The sequence below is a fragment of the Plecotus auritus genome (genome assembly GCF_963455305.1).
Source record: "Plecotus auritus genome assembly, chromosome: 6".
Classification (NCBI taxonomy): Eukaryota; Metazoa; Chordata; class Mammalia; order Chiroptera; family Vespertilionidae; genus Plecotus; species Plecotus auritus.
This window is the reverse complement of record NC_137773.1, coordinates 56,093,527-56,109,140: the sequence shown is the minus strand read 5'-3', so window position 1 is coordinate 56,109,140 and position 15,614 is coordinate 56,093,527. Positions and strand designations below refer to the sequence as shown.

The 15,614-nt window shown below is 37.3% G+C and overlaps 1 protein-coding gene across 3 annotated transcripts in view; it reads left to right on the top strand.

Annotated features, from left to right (window-relative positions):
* Positions 1 to 15,614, top strand: part of SLC10A7 (solute carrier family 10 member 7) — a 209,607-nt gene that overhangs the window by 77,495 nt on the left and 116,498 nt on the right. The gene's annotated exons all lie outside the window — the stretch shown is intronic.

Below are 15,614 nucleotides of genomic sequence, written 5' to 3'. Positions count from 1 at the left end.
CTGAATTCATGGAAATAAATTAGAAACTTTCTTTTTAGGTACAGATATGTAGTACAGATAATTGAGACTAGAATCAGTGGGGTGTAAACTGGTTCATGGGTCTAGGCAAAATATCAATTGCTTCTGTATAAAATATTCTTGACTTATTGTATGTATTTAAATGGAGTGAAAGCTTTTAAACATGTGATATGTTTAAATATTAATTCTATATACTTCTATACAGATCTTGATGTTTCAGTGTTACAGAGCTTCTACTTATGTAGCTTCTGCAAAATATGTTTAAAATACATCTTATTTTAAAAGACGTAGTAATGTTATTCCCGAAGCTGTATTATGATCGGGTTTTGGAAGAGAGATAATAGTGTCTACTTAATGAAAATAATATCATGAACTACTTATTTTAGATGCAATAATATTTTAAGTCATTATTGCATGTATGGAAGTATTATTTTCTATATGTTTTCACATTGACAAAATAACTTGTTAAAGATGATCTTGCTAGAAGCCAATTTTCATTATATGGTTTGGAATCATATACATTCACTATGGAAACATCATTTCCTAAGCTGGATCTCTTACTCTGTCTGATGTCTAAGATAGTTAAGAAAGTGAGGTTGAGGCAATTGTCTGAGTAACTGAAGCAAAGTATGCTGTCCCTTATTTGGAAAACATGCTCAGTAGGTATAGGTTAAGCTTTGCACTGGCCGTGTGCACAATGAACAGTTCATGGTATTTGTTCTATAGGTGCAATTCTTTGGTAAGGTCCAGTGAAGTCAAACTTGGCCTGGGGAATCTTCAGCTTTTTTTTGTTATGCTTTCTTCTAAGAGTTTGTACATTCTCATTCCTTAGTTTTCTGCTCCTTTTTCTCTCTTCATCTTCTATCTTACCTTAACATAACTAATCAATCAAAAGTACTCATTGATGTCCTGCCACACAGAGGTAGTTTTCTGGAAGCTGTAGGGGGTGCAAAGAAATATGACCCAGGTCCCACTATGTTGTGAAGATGACACATAGACAAAGAAATACAGTGTAAAAGTTAAGAAGTCAAACAAAAGATGTTACTGTGTGATATATGGCTGTCAGATGGCAGAGGGAGTATGCACTCTGAATTCAAAGGTCAGATGGAAAGTTTCGCTGAGCTGGGCCTTAAAGAATGGTAGGACCTAGATGTGGAGAAGAAAGGAGAGGACGCACAGAGCAATGGCAGAGAGGCAGAGTGTGTTTTTTCCATTTTTCTTCTTGCTTCATTTCCCTCCTTTTCCTTTCCCAAAGTTGAAAAGTACCAGAAGGGGTTTGAGAATGAAAATTATGGTTTGGAGATGTGTTTGCTCAAATATTATAAAAGAAATAATTTATTTTTTCACCTTTTCCATCATAGTTATAATAAACCTTGGATTATAAAATATGTATGAGTCTGAACTAAATCAATTCGAATAAGGTTCAGCTTATTTAACAAAAAAATAATAGCAGCTTATACAAGATAGAGGCTATTTCTCTATTAGGTAACATCTGGAGGGAGGCTGTCCAAGTATGACAAACAGGCTGCATGGTCTCCTTGTGGACCTAGACGCCCATTTTCCTCCTCCACCCTCCACAGCATGCAGCTCCCTTCCTCAAGGCTGCTTCAGGATCCAAGATCGCTGCTGGAGCTCCAGCCAAAACGATACCTGGGTAGCCAGGCAAAGAGCGCCCCTAAAAGCTATGTCTGCTTTTTTAAAATAGCGTTCCTACAATTTCAGCACCATACTTGCAGTAATAGTTTATTGTAGAACTTAGTCATATGATTTTACCTAGCCACTGGAGGGGATGGGATATGTGGCAATTTGCTGAGAGCTAATATTTGGATTTCTGTTACTAAGGAAGAAGAGAATGGGTCTTAAGAGGCAGCCAGCACTTTGAACACTATACAGCAGTTGTCAGGAGTTTGAAGAAAGAGATTAGTCTCAGTTGAATGATATGAGAAGTCTTCAGGGAGAAGTTGATGCTTGAATTGGGCTTGGAAAAGGACTTATTTGAACTCCAAATTATAAGCTTCATGTTTTGTTATAATTTTGTTATTCTTAGAAGGGTGGTACATGTTAGAATTTGGGGGGAATTTTCTTTATAAAGAAAACATATCTATCTATTCTTAAAATTTAGTATAATGGGTGGTAGTATGGTTTCTGAGTCAGACTTATCTGAATACTTTACTGAATACCAGCCTAACCATATAACCTTCCCTCTCTGTAAAATGGGATAATGATAGTACCTAAACTGTGCAGTTGTGGTGATGATTAAATGGGGTAAGATGCTTGTATGATGTGGTAGAAATAAGTGACCTAGGTTTTGTCCAAGCTCTGCCATGATTTTGGGTGGGCGTGGCCATGGACATTCACATAATGAAGAAATTGGTTATCTCTGACTTCACTGCTGTGAGTGCTAAAATACATGGATCCAATTATTACTGTCTGGTGATGAGTGACCATTTCTTTTGTATTTACATAATGGAATCTGAAAAGAGTACTTACTTCAGATTACATTAAAACTTTGAATGAAAGGCTTTTATTAGAAGAATTTTTGAAGAAAAACTCTGAGGGCATTCTTGTTGATTTTCAGACATCTGGGTATACCAAGTAAAATATTGTACATATTTATAGCTAGTTTAATAATGTCCCAGGTCTAATTAAAACACAGTGTTTTAAAGAACTAATTGTTACAGAAAACCATTTTTTTAAAAAATGTAGGTAGGCTGGTAATAACCAATGGTAGATGAATTTAATTTACATAAATTTCAGACCAAGAGAATATTTTAAAATCATGCCACAGAGTATTGCTTTAAGTTAAAAAGTTAATGTCATTATCTCCTCCTTTTATTTAAATTGTTTGGCTTACAATAATTATGGAGCATAATAAGTGTTTTGAGATTTCCCTTCATGGGATTTTAATAGCATTTGATAGTCAACCACCCTGAATAACTATAATGTTAACAAAATTATATACATATTTTCTATGTAAAACCATCTACTTCAAGTTTAAACACCTGTGTTTCTTCCTCATCAAAAGGAAGATTAAAAAAAAATAGGTATTAGCTACTTTTTGAAAAATTCCAGATAAAAAATCCTTTCTTTAATTTAAAAAGATTCAACTATGTTGAAAACAACTTTGGTCACATGATTTGTTAGATTTTTAGCATTTTGTCTGGAGGCTGAATTTGGTGTTTCCATGTCTTCAAGAATTATACCTTAAAATTGAAAAGGAAAAGGCAGAACTATTTCTTTTTAGACTCCTCAGCCTAGTTTATTGTTTTTGGTGACTCCTGACCTTAGAGGAAAACCCTAGCAATTCATGGCAACAGAAATGTAAGGATTTTGGAAACAGCTGCAGTTATAAACAAAGTCATCTTAGTGAATGCAATAACACCTAGCATAAAAGATCTTTGAGTCCCTGTTTGCTTTCTAAATCTCTTCATTTAAAGTATTAAGAAATCATTTTCTTTTTTTCTTTTTTTAACATAAATCTTCTCTTAAAATAGGCATTGCTGCAACCAGAAGAAGCTATTCTAAGATGACTAATTTTTTTTCTTTTCATGTGAGATCAAGTGTGAAAGGGACTTGTTGCATTGAGCTGAAGAACTAGCCAGCACATATTTTCATTCCCTTACCTAGTTGTTCTGTCTTTCCTCTTTGCTGTGGCTGGGCCACCATTATCACCCAGCTTTGTAGAAAGATTTGAATAGTTAACTTACCAGTGGTCAGCAAACTCATTAGTCAACGAGCCAAATATCAACAGTACAATGATTGAAATTTCTTTTGAGAGCCAAATTTTTTTAACTTAAAGTTCTTCTAATGCCACTTCTTCAAAATAGACTCGCCCAGGCCGTGGTATTTTGTGGAAGAGCCACACTCAAGGGGCCAAAGAGCCGCATGTGGCTCGTGAGCCGCCGTTTGCCGACCACTGACTTAGACTATTGTGGTTGCTGAGAGAAAGAAATCCCGAACACAAATGGCATGTTTTAAGAACTTGGGATGTATGTTTAGTAATTTCTTTTATTCTTTCTTTCTTGGACAAAAATATACTCAGCCACTCTTAGCACGGTCAGAGAAGAAGCACATCAGCTTTGTTACTCGTTGATGGCTGAGCAGCACTGCTTTTAAAAAACCAGAGCAAGATCTCAAATATTAACATAGAGGGTTAGGGATGCTACCAGAGATGACTCGATGGTTAATTTGATTTTCCTGTAACCTAAATCAAGGATGTCAATTTTTAATTTAATTTATGTTTATAGAATACCCATGTTGTGCAATACTGAATACTATGCTGATATTTTCCCTTAATTTGCTTAAAATCTTAACCAACCCAAGTTATTCAGTTGAGATCTTGGTTTTCCCCCAAAAGTTTATGACTTGTTTATAAAACAGGCTTTTATTTTCGTTGCCAGAACAAACAACTGAATTATTCAGCAGTGTTCAGTATCACCTAATAGGATATTATCTTAAGTTCATCCTTTTTACTGTTAAGGACTTGATAAAACCAAGATTTAAAATAACCTATCTTAGCTTTACCATATCTTACCCTAAGTTCAAAGGACGGGGAGCTGGTTTCCACCTTAGGAAATGGAACCCCTCGTCAGGCCATGCATTTCATTTCCTCACCTCTTGGAACAAATAAACATCATAAAAGCTAGATTGCTGAGAAAGACTACTTTCTCTTTAAAAATACCATTGGCTCCCTAACCAGTTTGGCTCAGTGGATAGAGCATCCGCCTGCAGACTGAAGGGTCCCAGGTTCGATTCTGGTCAAGGGCATGTACCTTGGTTACAGGCACCTCCCCAGTGGGGAGTGTGCAGGAGGCAGCTGATCGATGTTTCTCTCTCATCGATGTTTCTGACTCTCTATCCCTCTCCCTTCCTCTCTGTAAAAAAATCAATAAAAAATATTTAAAAAAAATACCATTGGCTCAGTTAGCACTGTGGCACAAAATAGGAAAGTAAGGTATAAAATTAACCTACAAGTACTGAGTCTGTTCGACTCAAGGCACTTTTCTAAATACTGAAGCCAATATGCAAAGCATAAATACATGAAACAATAAATAACAATCAAAGATTTAAGAAAGAGGGAAGACAGGAACTGCCTTTAATGCAGTGTTTTCCAAATTTCAGGCACCTTTATGAGTTTTATCCTGTTGACATATTATTTGTATTATTAGGTTAAATAAAACTCACTTTTAAAATTTAAATTGATTTTTAAGCAAAACTTTACATCAACACTGTAAATAAAAAAATATTGTCATGAATAGAAGATAACTGAAATTAAATCAAGTGGGGAAAAACTAGTGTTAATTTGTAGCTAACCTCTGCTGTGTATATAAGGCTCTGAGTCCGAGGCCTGTCCTCCTTTTGATAAAACAGTGAAGTTAGAACAAGTACCAAACCAAGAACTGCTCCTTCCTGCAGTCTGGATTTCTTTGAAAAGAGAGTAAGCTTAATCACTTATTCTTTGTCTATGGGTCCTTTAAGTCGTCTTGCCCTGACTCTCTCTTGGAACAGCACTGTTCTTAGACTTTGGGAAGCCCTGTTTTTTTTTACATTTTCATTCACTTCATCCACAGGGAGAATTAAAACCATTTGGGGAGGTCAAATGAGGAAACCCCTAGAATCAGAGACTGTTTCTTTCCTTAGAGTGTTTTCTATATAACACTTGTCTAGAAAAGCAGTATGCATGGTTGCCCAACATGTTCGTAGAGTTAAAAATATGCTGCTATAATGCTTGTGTAAGAAAAACCCGATGATAGCTACATTTGGATGTGTTTCTAAAGCAAACTCTTATGCCAAGTACAGACATTGTAAATAAAAAATGGCCTTTGTTACTTAATAAAAATGTATAGAATCCTTACCTACTCCATTTTAGTAGCATAATGCTCTCTGCTGTCTGACAGGACTTGTGTAGCAAGTAAATGCATTAGTCACAGTGACCATTTTTCTTGCAAATTTGTGACATAGATTTAATTATAGGAATGACCAGCAACTTACAAATCTAATTTTGGTGGAGGCTGAGGCAACTTTTTTTTTTTTTTTAATAATGATGGATTTTTTTAAAGCAATGATTTCATTACTATTTAAAGAAATCTACTGGTTTAGAACTAGCCAATTGACTGAAGTTATTTTATTACCCATTAACAAATGCCATGTGCTTTTATTTTAATTTTTATCAGTTTTTAAAATGTCAGCATTCCCAAACTGGAAAAGTACTCGCTTCTGTACCCATTTAGGTAAAAATAAATAAATATAAATGTGGGGGGAGGGGCAGGATATTTGTAAAGGGCCTCCTAAAAAACATAATACTAATAGTTGATTAAAACTAAGACTACATTTCCTTAATTTGAATCTAATGCACTACAGAACTGCCTAGTGTGTGGCCTTTAGTAGGAGATGCCCAATAGCTAGCTACGAGCTGATGTTAATGTGTTAGATACTTCTCATTTCTCTGCTTCTGTTTCTTCAAAACAAAAATTTGCCATGATTCTTTTGTTTATTAAGCTAATATTTGGGGGACCTAGGGATAATAGTGTGGTGAGCCAAACAATTAATTTTCCTGTCTTTATCTGCAACACAGTTTCTTAAGATGAGCCTATCAGGGCATATGGCAAGGGGTGCAGTGTTGGAGGAGGGAATTACTTCCCCCTTATTAATATATTCACTTCATTGAGTCAGACCCCACTGCGAGTCCAAAATAAATCTGGACACGTGGGAAGAGATGGGAAGGCATCTGAGGATGCATAACTGTATAAACTTGTGGTTTCTATTAACCGAAAAGAACTTCCTTTTAATTACTGGTCTTTATGATGAAAGCAATGTTAGACATCCAGACTCCAGCATGGATGTAGGTTTTCAAGGAAAGATTTAGCACTTTTAAAAATCAGTGGTCTGTGCTGTTGGTAATGGCACGTTATAGTTGGCTGAAATTAAAAAAATCAAACATCAAAATATTTCTTAGCTCTGATTCACTGCATATTGCTGTTTGACTTTGTATCAATTTTATTGAAATATTTGTGGACTTCTGCTAAATTCTAGAACTAAAACAAAACAACAACAAAAAGAATAATGTGTGATTCTTGGCATCCTTGATTTAAATGTCGTTTTTCACAGTGTGATCCCAGATCAACTGATTCTTAATTTCCCTCTGGTGATGGATGGGTGTTTGGGCCCCACAAAGTTTGAGGACTCCTTATTTTACCTATTAAATTTAAAGTAAAATATAGTAGATTATTATCTCAAAATTATTTTTAAAAACTCTCCCATTTTTATTGCACCTCCAAAGAAAACTGGATTTTATTTAAGTTTTTAAAAATTATATGTTTTTAAAAAGCAGTTTATTAGCTACCAGATTTAGCGTTTTAAACATGTCAAAAGCTGATTTATAAAAGTGCCTTACCAAATATAACTTTTATTGTGGGAACATTGTATTAAAAATTAACTTTTAAAAATCTATTATAAAAGTTGTATCTGTTTATTATAGAAGTTTTGAAAAATACAGGTAGAACTAGATATAACTATTATTTGTGTTTTGGCTTGTGCCCTGTGTATTTGATACATAAGTTACAAATGTGCTTATATTTGTGTCTATACTTTATATAGATATATAGATAAGTAGAGGCCTGGTGCACAAAATTTGTGCATGGGTCCCCTCAGCCCAACCTGCACCCTCTCCAATCCAGGACCCCTCAGACATCCCTCTCACAATCCTGGACTGCTGGCTCCTAATCGCTCACTGCCTGCCTGCCTGGTCACCCCTAATTGCCTCTGTATGCCAGCCTGATCGCCCCTCACTGCCTCTATGTGCCAGCCTGATTGCCCCTAACTGTCCCCCCCTGCTGGCCTGGTCGCCCCTAACAACCCCCCACCAGCCTGTCACCCCCAACTGTCCCCCCGCCAGCCTGGTCACCCCTAACTGTCCTCCCCTGAAGGCCTGGTCCCTCCCAACTACCCTCTCCTGCAGGCCTGGTCCCCCCAACTGCCCTCCCCTGCAGGCCTTGTCCCTCCCAACTGCCCTCCCCTGCAGGCCTGGTCCCCCCCAACTGCTCTCTCCTACAGGCCTGGTCACCCCTAACTGCCCTCCCCTGCTTGTCTGGTTGCCCCCAACTGCCCTCCCCGACTGGCCTAGTTGCCCCTCACTGCCCCCCTGCCAGCCTAATTGCCCCCACTGCACCCCCCTGCCGGCCTGGTCGCCCCTAACTACTCCCCCCACTGGTCTGGTCACCCCTAAATTCCCTCCCCTGCTGACCTGGTCACCTCCAGCTTCCACCCCTGCTGGCCTGGTTGCCCCTAGCTGCTCCCCCTGTCAGCTTGGTCGCCCCATGCAGTCTGCTGTTCAGTCTTTTGGTTGTCCCTCACTAACCCCCCTGCCAGCCTGTTCATAGGCAGCCATCTTGTGAGTGTGTGATGGTCAATTTGCATATTACCTCTTTATTATATAGGATTTTATTTTCTGTTTTTCCCCCTTTAATAACATACGTGAGCATTTCTTCATATTCTTATTTCTACCCTGACTTGATTTTGCCTAATATAATGGACTAGTGGCCCAGTGCCCAAAACTTGTGCACTCGGGGGGGTGGGGAGGTCCCCCAGCCTGGCCTGTGCCCTGTCACAGTGCAGGAGCCCTGTGATCCATCTCCCCAAAGAGGTAAGTCCTGCCCACCCATCCAGGGCTCCTCGATGGATTGCCCCAAAGAGGTAGGCTGGAGCCAGGGGAGGCCTGTGGATCCCTGGGCTGAGCCATGGTGGAGGTCTGTGGACCCCCGGTGCAGGCACATGGAGACCCCTGCCGCGACCCCGCCCCCAGCCCTGAGGCTGCAAGTCCCTGCCCACCTGAGCCTGCTGCACGTGCAGCCTGCTGATTGGTCGTTACCGTGATGGTGTCCCAACCAATTTGCATATTTCCCTATTATTAGATAGATAATATCATGTGTAATATTCATTTGGATGAAATATTGCTATTTATTTAGATTTTTCCCCATTGATAGACAATTGGGTTGTTTATATTTGCTATTATAAAATAAAAGTTGCCACAACATTTTTGTGCATAAATATCTGTGGTTCTCCCTTTCAAATAAAATTCCTAGAAGAGGAATAACTGGGCAAAATTCTACAAACTTTTTTTTTTTTTTTTTTTTTTTTTTTTTTTTTTTTTTTTGGTGGTTTGAAAAAATAATTTTATTTTATTTTTTTTTTTTTTTTCAAATTTTTATTAAGGTATTATATGTGTACAAAATTCTACAAACTTTTAAAAGGTTCTTGATATTGTTAAGTTGCCCTCCTTAAATACTGAACCAAATTATCATCCTAACAAGAGTGTACATATTTATTTTCTTTTATTCTCACCAACTCTGGATATTGTTTTCTTTTAGTTTTTTAAAAAGTTTTAACAAACTGATATTTTATCTTAATTATATTTTTTTTATTGAGAAGTTAATCTTTTACTATATGTTTACCAACCATTTAAGGTTCTTCTTATAAATTATTTCTTCATATCTTTTGCTCATTTTTCTTATTAGGGTGCTTATTTTGGTTCCAAAGAGAACTTTATATGTGAGGATATGAATACTCTATTACTTACATTGCAAATGTTTTTCCCTGTTCATCTTTAACCCTTTAAATTTTGAATGTGTATAAGGAGATGATTTTTTTTTTTTTAAATATATTTTATTGATTTTCACAGAGAGGAAGGGAGAGGGATAGAGAGCCAGAAACATCGATGAGAGAGAAACATCGATCAGCTGCCTCCTGCACACCTCCTACTGGGGATGTGCCCGCAACCAAGGTACATGCCCTTGACCGGAATCGAACCTGGGACCTTTCAGTCCGCAGGCCGACGCTCTATCCACTGAGCCAAACCAGTTTCGGCAGGAGATGATTTTTGACTGGCAGAACTTTAAAATTTCTTTAAATCTGATTTATTGAGATACAATTATATATAGAAAAATCCACCCATTTTAGATGTGCACTTCTCTGAGTTGACAAATGTATAGTCACTTAACAACTGACTTACCCAAGATAAAGAATATTCCCATCACTTCACAAAGTTCCTTCTTGTCCCTTTGTGGTCAGTCCCCTCCTCCATCTCGAGCCCTTGGAAACTACTGAGTATTTTTTTTTTTTCTGCCCTTATACTTTTGCCTTTTCCAGACAGTCATATGAATAGAATCCCATTGTATGTAGCCTTTTGAATCTGGCTTATTTTACATAGCATATGTTTTATGATTCATCTGTGTTGTTGTATCTATCTATCAGTAGCTCATTTCTTTCTAATGCTAAATAATACTACATTTGGTATTTTACCAATTGATGAGCTTTGGGCTATTTCATATGTTTGGCAATTATGAATAAAGCTGCTTTGAATATTTCTGTACAAGTTTTTGTATAGACATATGCTTTCATTCTCTTGGGGAAATACCTAGGAGTGGGATTGCTGAATCAAACATAAGTACATGTTTAACATACAAAACCTCCAAACCATTTTCCAAAGTGGTTGTACCATTCTACATTCTCACCAGGAATGTATGAGGAATTCTGTTGCTCCCAAGCCTGGCCAGTCCTAGGTATTAGCAGTATTTTTATTTTAGCCATTTTAATAGTAACATGGTAGTATGTCATCATAGCTTTAATTTATACTTCCCTAATGTTTAATGATGTTGGACATTGTTTTATGTGCTCACTTGCCATCTGTATATCTTCTTGGGGGAGTGTTTGTTCAGATCTCCTGCCTGTTGTTTTATTGGGTTGTTTTCTTATAATTGAACTAGAGGCCCAGTGCACGGATCCGTGCACCTGTGGGGTCCCTCAGCCTGGCTTGCACCCTCTTGAAATCCAGGACCCCTCAGGGGATGTCAGACTGTGAGTTTTGGTCGGATCCCCGCAGGCCAGGCTGAGGGACCCCACCAGTGCATGAATCTGTGCACCGGGCCTCTAGGATAGATATAAGATCTTTGGTTAATCTCTTCCCGCCCTACCTCCACCCCCCTTTTCACTGAAATTCATCATTCTGTTCCATGTTTCCATGCCTGTGCATTGAGTGTCTAGCCCCTGGTGGTTATTGTGTGTCATAGCAAAGAGTCAAATGGTCGCTTAGGCTTTTATATACTAGTATATAGATTGTGAATTTTTAAGTATGTTTTAGATACCAGCCATTTATCAGATATGTATTTTGCAAGTGTTTCCTCTCACTTTCTTAAGAGTGTCTTTCAAAGAGCAGAGTTTTAAATTTTTATCAATTTATTTATATTTCTTTCTTTTATGGCTTGTGCTTTTTGTGTCCTATCTAAGAAATCTTTGTTTAACCTAAAGTGACAAAGATTTTCCTACTGTGTTTTCTTCAAGGAGTTTCATAGTTTTTGTTTTTAATTTAAGGTCTGTCATCTATGAGTTAATGTTTGTATATGGTACTATGTATGAATTGGGATTCATTACTTTGCATATTGTTGTAGAAGTTTAAAGTTTTATGTCTATCAAAAATACTCACCTTTTCCATATGGATATTTACCATATTATAGTTCTTCCCTATCATGTTGTCAAATAAAATTTCACATTTACTGTCCATTAGTTTTATAGTTAAAATGCATATCTAATCTATTTTTTAAAAAGCAAAGCCTATTATATGGGGGTTCAATTAATACAAATCACAGTTTGAAAGCACTTCACCTGATTATTGTATAATGTTTTTAAAAAATATGCTTTTATTAAGTTTAGAGAGAGGAAGGGAGAGGGATAGAGAGAAAGAAACATCAATGAGAGATAAAATATCATTGATTGTCTGCCTCCTGCATGCCCTCCTCCCTCACTGGGAATCGAGCCCACAATCAGGGCATGTGCCCTGACCAGGAATTGAACTGTGACCTCTTCGTTTCTGGGTCAGAACTCAACCACTGAGCCACACTGGCCAGGCTGATTATGATATCGTTTGTTAAAGAAGTCAATTTCTGCTGCCCCTGCTGGGGTTTTATTCTATGTAAGTCCATCTTTGTAGTGTTACTCTCATATCTACCTAGTGACATATATGCTTGTCCTGGAAGACAATTAGATCAGAACTCATGACAGTTAAAAATTGTTTCTCTACCTTAGGATATTACACATGACATTAATACAATTACTTAAAATTATTTGTTTGAAGTGTAAAATGGAGATGTACATGGACTAGTGATGGAAAATTATAGAAACCTCATTTTTTAAAAAAAATTCTATCCGAGGATATTTTTCCATTGATTTTTTTAGAGAATGGAAGAGAGAGGGAAAGATAGAGAGAAATACTGATGTGTTCTCACATCAATTGGTTGCCTCCTGCATGAGCCCTGACCAGGTCCTGGGCCAGGAGGAGCCTGCATGTACTCTTGACTGGAACCGAACCCCAGGCCCTACAGTACTCAGGCTGACGCTCTATCCACTGAGCCTGTGGTTGGCAAACTGATGCTCGCGAGCCACATGTGGCTCTTTGGCCCCTTGAGTGTGGCTCTTCCACAAAATACCACGGCCTGAGCGAGTCTATTTTGAAGAAGTGGCATTAGAAGAAGTTTAAGTTAAAATAATTTGGCTCTCAAAAGAAATTTCAATCATTGTACTGTTGATATTTGGCTCTGTTGACTAATGAGTTTGCTGACCACTGCACTGAGCCATACTGGCTCGGGCATAGAAACCTCATTTTGATCTCTATCCATTTAATTTGCAAATGTGCACCCAAACTAGTGGTAAAATGTGTCTAGCTTGAGGATTGTGGAGTAAGGTGAATAGCTCTCTTAGTAACAGAGTTTCAGATAATAGAGGACTGGATCTAGTAGTCGATGTTTGTGGTTTGGTTTTCTTTTTATCATTCAGGCAATTCTCTTATAAGTAGTTATTTTATAAAATGTTTCTAGGTTTTCACTTGAAAGTTTATATTCTTTTTATCCATGCATTTAGAAGCAATCATGTTTGTTAACATTGTGCTTCTGGTAATTTCCAAGAGCCAAGGCAATGTATCCTATCTTCTTCCTCGCCATCCTGTACATTGTTGTGAGATAAACTGTCTTCACACACTACTTTTGTATGTCACTCACATTCCCCGTGCCTTCAGTGCCTCGGAATTGCCCACCACCTACTTGGCCATTTGGGGATCCTCGTAGAGCAGCCCACCCTCTCTCTCCTCATGTCTTTCTTTCATTCCCTTTTTCACTGTTGATTCCCAACCCCCTCCCCCCCCACCACCGCAACAGTTGGAGCACTTTCCTGCTCCCCCCTGTTTGCTGGAATTATTCTCATCCTTCCCATATCCTATCCATTGCTCCTAAGCCTGGCTGCCCCTGGAAGCAATTTCTCTAACTTTTCTTTTATGGTTCTTTAGTTCTTTTGATGACTTTCCATCTAGATTATAATTGATTAGTATAGACTAGAGGCCCAGTGCACGAATTCGTGCATGGGTGGGGTCTGGCCACCCCAGCCCCAATCAGGGTGGATCGGGGCCAGGCCTGTCGGGAGGAGGAGACTGTGGGAGGTTGGCTGGCTGGCCCGCCCTGATCAGGGCCAGGCCAGCTGCGAGGAGAGGCCATGGGCAATTGGCCGGCAGGCCCCGCCACGATTGGGGCTGTGGGAGGTTGGCCTGCTGGCTGGCCCTGCCCCTGATCAGGCCAGTTTGCTGGCCACAGTGGGCATCATAGTGACCAGTTGTCCCAGTCGTTATGGCGTTCTGGTTGCTGGCTTTTTATATATATAGATTATAACTAGTTAGCTTAAAATTCTAACCTTCTGCTCCATCTCCAGCACTGCCTATCATCTTGCTCTGCTTTTTTTCTAGAATACTTGTCTTCCAACATTTATTTATTTATTTATTTATTTATTTATTTATTTATTTATCTATCTATTATTTATTTAGTTAGATAGTTCTTTTTTTGTCTCCCCCATTTAAATGCAAGTTCCAAGAAGGTATTTGTTTGGTTTGGTTTGGTTTGGTTCATTGCTCTGTCTTCAGCTCTTATAGTATCTAGCACATGGAAAGCACTCAAAATATGTTTGTTAAATGAATAAATAGAATTCATTCAATGAATTTTATTTTAACCTCTCTTCTTAATATATCTAAGATCGTAAAACATCTTGTATATAATATGCTCTGGAAATGCATGCTAATTATTACAATTATATGTTGAATTATTTTTACAACAAGTGCAATGTCACTTTGGTGATTATCTACCAAACTTTTCTTGCTTATATTAAAATGATTTAAAATTGTATGAATTTACTCCCAATAAAAAATGCTCCAGCCATAAGAAATTTATATTGCTTTATATTCACAGTGTAGATTTAAATTGGATGTGGAAACTCATTTCCACATCTAACTTGGATAATGGGTGATTTGTAAGGTTTCTTCTCACAATAACCCCTTAAGAGTAGATTAGGAGAGATTATCCCTATGTAGTAGATTACCACCCCATATGCTCTTATCATTGAAATAATTTTCATTTTTATACATCAGAAAGTTTTCCATGAAAAATTGTTACAACTGTGATTAGTACATATTTTTAAAGAGTTGGTGATTTTTAAATAAGAATCTGTAAGTGCTTACCATTATATGGCATTGTAGATCATTGTTGCACTGTTGGTATTTAAGATATTTTATTATTAAAGTTTATACTTTAACTTGTGAAATATATAATACAATTAAATTGACAATTGAGAGCTGAAATCTAGGCATGACTGATAAGAAATTATACTGTATCTTAGAGAAGAGGTATAAATATAAATCTGAAAAATAGAAGAATCATTTCAATGGTGTATAAAAATAGATCAAATTAATATCTGAGAGGCATTAGAAGTACTTATAAAATAGAAATGACCAAAAAAGAAAGAGAAAGAAAAAATAAAAGGAAAAAGCCAAGGTGATAATGAGGAAGCAGATAACTTGAACTTGCAATATGATATGAGAGCACATGAAAGCTAATACAGTTCCTTCTTCAGAAGCATCTTGTTACAGCCCCTGTACTTCAGTTTCATATGTTTATAATTCACAGTATTGCTTTGACTTTGGTCTTACCATTCTGTCAGAGGTTAAAATTTGTTCAGTGAGATATAGAAAATAATAAAGATGTGACTTGGGCTGGAGGAGTTTTGGGGAGTGACATATATCTCTAAATAATGGAGAAAAGTAGAGACAGAATTTTAAGATACTAAAAGAATCTTATGATAACCTAAAATATACATATTGCTATTTCTATTTGTTATAGCAGCCTAATTAGCCATTCAAAATGCCTGATCAGTAGCTGCTGACATATATGCATTTGGAGCAGGACAGTTTTTGTCTTTATAATAATTAAAGTCAGCAATAGGAAATGTTATCTCTTGTTTACCCCTCCCCCCCAAGCAGATTTACATGTTACTCTTTCTTTTATATTCATTTACTTCTATCTCTTCAAACTGAAGGGGAAAAAATGAGTAATGATCATGAAAAACATTAGAGATATGTAGAGGCTTTCCATCTTTTGCCCTTTAATGCACAGGCATTTTCCTTCAAAGATAGTCGAATCCTGATTATGTACCATTAAATGCCTTTAGAATTTTGGATCCTTACCTAATGTAATTTTAAGCCAACAGTGTTAAAGTCAAAATGTTAAATGTTCAGC